The sequence below is a fragment of the Myxine glutinosa genome, chromosome 10 (genome assembly GCF_964187855.1).
Source record: "Myxine glutinosa chromosome 10, kmMyxGlut1.1, whole genome shotgun sequence".
Taxonomy (NCBI): domain Eukaryota; kingdom Metazoa; phylum Chordata; class Myxini; order Myxiniformes; family Myxinidae; genus Myxine; species Myxine glutinosa.
Window position 1 is genome coordinate 83193552 of NC_136270.1, and position 4559 is coordinate 83198110.

Below are 4559 nucleotides of genomic sequence, written 5' to 3' on the forward strand. Positions count from 1 at the left end.
ATTGCCTTCCGCATTTTGGGCGGTTTTCTTCAAACCACCATTGGCCACGAGGTAGGGTTGGGGAAGAAAGGCGTGTCTCCACCTCGTCATAAGAGGGAAGGAGTGAACCAGCTTTAACAGCCAATCAACACCGCGGTGAGCGACCCGGTAGGCGTGCCCTGGGAGCCGGCGGCTTGATTTCGCCCGAGGTGATAAAAGCGACTGTAAGGGACTGCTTTACCAGATGAGCTGCGAGATGACTTGGAGAGGCCTTGGGAGATGAGCAAAGAGGCTGCACCAAGAGGTGAGATGCGAAACGCTCCAAGCCAAAGAGGAGAGGTACTCGGCAAGGAAACCAGCTTTGGAGAGACGTGCTGAAAGGAGGGAGACGGCCCCACCCCAAGAAGAGGAGCAGGTGTGCCGAACCAGCGCGTGACGTCTACCGCAGTGGATACACGACGGAGGGTTTCCCGCCAAAACCGCGAGGAATTGCGAGCTGCGGCCTCCCGACTTTGCCTCCCTCTCAAGCAATCCACCTCAAGCCTACCTGCCTGCATTATCCCCTGTGTAAGTGTGAACGTCCTGCCCTACTCATTGTCTTGGGGTTAAGTAAAAATGAATAGTGTAAGTTAATGATTCGCTGTGTTACTGCTTCTTCCATCCATTGCTTGTGTGTGTATAATAAAATCTGTTCTTCCTCCGCATTCTTCTTCTTCTTCTTTTTCATTCTCTTTCGGTCGCTTTAGAGATTTCCCGATTGAATATCTGTGGGGCGATCTGGTCAACGTCGGGTGGAATCGGGTTTTAATCGGGGAGTAACTGTTCGGACGCGGTTAAATACACCACCGCTCGGTCAATATAACATCTAAAACCCGCGTCCGTAACATTTGGTAGTCAGGAGTGGGGATTTGGAACCCTGGACCAAATTTTGGACACCAAATTGTACAAATTGGCCGTAACATTTGGTGTCGAGGAGTTGGATTCGGACCTGGGACTAAATTCAGTTAGGCCCAAATTTTGGAACACCAATTGTACCATTAGGGTAACATTTTGGTGTTGGGAAGTAGAATTCGATCCGGAGCGCGTTTCACGCGCTCGAAATTATAACGGCGAAATTTGATTTTGTTTTACGAAAATATAAAACCCGAATTTTGAGATCGCGCCATGGACAATCAAGGCGATCGGATGTCGGTGGGGGAAATAGACGGGTTAGGGGTAACCCAGGACCTCGGGGAAATGTATGTGGAGGAAAGGGAGGAGGAGAACATTGGCAATGTGGTTGAGGGGGTATCAGGTGCACAAAATGGCGCTCTCGCGCACGTGGTATCAGACGCACAAAGTGGCGGCTCGCACGAGCGCGGGGTAGCCGCGCCCGCTGCGCAAATAGCAGGAATTGATGTGCGGGACCTCATGGCGCAGATTAATGCAACCATACTAATGGCAAATATGGGGCTAGAAGCAAAAATGGATGCTCAGGGTGAGCAAATGAGGGTAGTGAGGGACGAAGCGAGGGGTACCGGTGAGGAGTTAGACAAGAAATTTGGGAAGTTAGACAATAATTTTGAGGGGTTAGACAACGGGATAAAAGAGGTAAAGAATGGGTTAACGGGGGTGGAAAACAGAATGGCTGCCCAGGAGAATCAGTTGGAGGGGGTGAAAAATGGGTTAATGGGGTTAGAAAATAGGATGGAGGACAAATTGCGGGAAATAGGGGAACAATCTGCCAGGGAAATCAAACAAATGGGAGAGCAGATAGAGGAGGTGAAAATCGGGGTAGAAACCAAACTGGATGCTCAGAGGGATGAATTGGGACAGATGAGGGTGGCATCTACAAAAGAGATGGAGGAAATACGACGAGGGGTAAGTGAGGAGGTTTCGGGGCTGCGCGAGGAGGTAAAGCGAGGTGAGAAGCGTATGGAGAAAGAGGTGAGAAATAATACGGCTAAGTTACAAGGGGGAATAGAAGATCTGACGGAGGAGGTGGAACAGCTGACAGAGGGACAAACTAAGTTAGTGGAGCAGGTTCAAAGGAACACTGCAGTACTCGGAGGGTTAAAGGCGACACAAAAAGAAATTAAAAACGAATTAATAGCGACACAGAGGCAATGTCAGATGGTACGGGAGGAACTGACAATGAGGGTGGACGAGGTGACAGAGATAATGGAGACAAAGGACCGGCAGGTGAGGACGCACATCGAAACGGTTAAGGTGGCGTTAGAGGAAGAGATAGAGGGGGCGCACTGAGAAATAAAAGAGGTTAAACAAAAGTTAGAGGAAGTGGAAGAAGAGGTGAGTGAAATTAAGAAGGGACGGACAGAAACTAAAAGAGAAATCCAGGAGGAGGTAATGGAATATGTACAAGGTCTGTGTTCAAATCATGATGAGGTGCTCACTAACCAAATAAAGAGTTTGCAGGTGGCAAAGGAGGTGCGGAGACGAGGTACGGAGGTGAGTGGCAATGTATATGATGTGAGGAAAGCTTCAGTCGGCTTGGGGATTGGTTTGGATCCGGGTGTTCGTGAAAGGCCGTTGGTGAAGTGTGTGACAGGTCAGGTGTGCGAAAAAAGAGGTGTGCGAGAATGTCCGACCATGGGGTGTGTGAGGAAAAAGTGCACGCCGAGGAGTGAGTGTGCCGTCAAGAGTGAGTTGGTTGAAGCGCGTGTGCGAGGGGGTACATGGAAGCGCGGTGTGGTGAGTGTTACGGAGGAAGTAACGAGAGAGTGTACACCTGTGGTGAGTGTTACGGAGGAAGTAACGAGAGAGTGTACACCTGTGGTGAGTGTTACAGAGGAAGTAACGAGAGAGTGTACACCTGTGGTGAGTGTTACGGAGGAAGTAACGAGAGAGTGTACACCTGTGGTGAGTGTTACAGAGGATGTAACGAGAGAGTGTACACCTGTGGTGAGTGTTACAGAGGATGTAACGAGGAAGTGTACGCCTGTGGTGAGTGTTACAGAGGATGTAACGGGAGGGTGTGCGCGAGAAAGGTGTGTAACGGACGGGTGCATGAGGAAAGAGTGTGCTGTCGAGAGTAAGAGTGAGTGCGCGGTCAAGAATGGAGGTGAGAGTATTGAGAGTGAAACGGAGCGTGAGTTGGTTATGACAGGTGAGCGAGGATGTACACCTGGAATGGAAGGATGCACACCTGGAATGGTAGAGCGTGTGTGGGAAGGCACATTTGAGTTGGTAGTGAGGCACGTGGTTGGGTGTGCGGATGAGAGCACACCTGTGATTGTCACAGAGGAAGTGACCGAGGAGGGGGCGCGAAGAGGTGTGTTGGTGAGGTGTGCGACCAACGAATGTGTGCCAAAGTGTTCGGTGGTCAGGTGTGTGACCAAGTCGGCGAGCGGAATGAGTGTACCGAAGTGTGTAAGGAAAGGTACGAGGAGAATGGGAACAGCTGCATGTATGAGCAAGAAAGGGGTAGCGTATGCATGTAAGCGTCCAGGTGAAGCGTCGACGGTAACCGGTTTAGCGGTTAGGGCGACTTATCGCCGAATCGGGCCCTCGGTGCGCGTCGGGCAGCTTCGCGTGCCGCGAGGACCAGCGGGGATCCGAACCACGGCGGTTTCGAAAGAACCGCCGTACGCGATCCACGCTGTGCCTCGCTTGGAACGGCCGCGGCCGGGCTCCACTAGGCGGAGCGGGCAGCTGGATAGGAAGGGTCGTTATGGCGACCACGTTTTGTTGAGACGTGCCGGCAGGTCGAGATCGGGACATTGGATGGCTCCACGCCGAGGTGGTGCGTGGGATCTCGGCCCGGGTAAGCCCCCGCCCCTGCCCCGAATGCGGGACGCATCCAGCCGCCGGCACAAAAGAATCCGCGTTCATTGCTCGGCTGTACGAAGCCGGGCTGTAGACGTGAATTGGCGCACCGAGAGGATGTAATAAGTAGACGGGTGATAGTGATAATGGTAGTGATTCGATACGAAATTTGTAAAAGTGAATAGAATTGGCAGTAAATGGAAAATTTTTGAATTGGTTGGAATTTGGACGAACAAAATTGATAGTGGAGAGACCCCCGATGTGGAGGGATGGCAAATCCACCATCCCTCACAGAGTGGGGCAAAGGAGCTATAGTTTATGGGGTGTATGGCAGTGAAAACTAGCCCGGGTGGGTTAGGATATCGATAGGGCCCTAGAAGATGACAGTAGGTAACGTTAAGGTTAGTTAGTGACTGATACCTGTAGTGGGGACGCAGGTAGATTAGTGTGGATTATAATGACGTGGGAGCGCAATAGTTTAAAGGGACGACTGGGAAGCGCAAGTTTCAGAGGGGAGTAGTTAGCTGAGATGATGCCGTGTGTGTGAGGATTGAACAGGTGAGAATGGAACAGGTGTGATTGCACAGGTGTGCAACTGAACAGGTGTGTGGAGCAGTGTATGAGGGAGTAGTGGTGATTGCGTGTTGTGTTGACCAAATGGTCCAGGAAGAAAGGAGGGTGCAGGTGGCACCAGGTGTGAGGGCACAGGTGTGCAACAACAGGTGTATGTGGCTGTGTGGAATAAATGGTAGTGTGGAATATCTGGAGTAGTGGAATGGATGGTCGTGGAGTGAGAATGGTGGAAATTGTGGAGT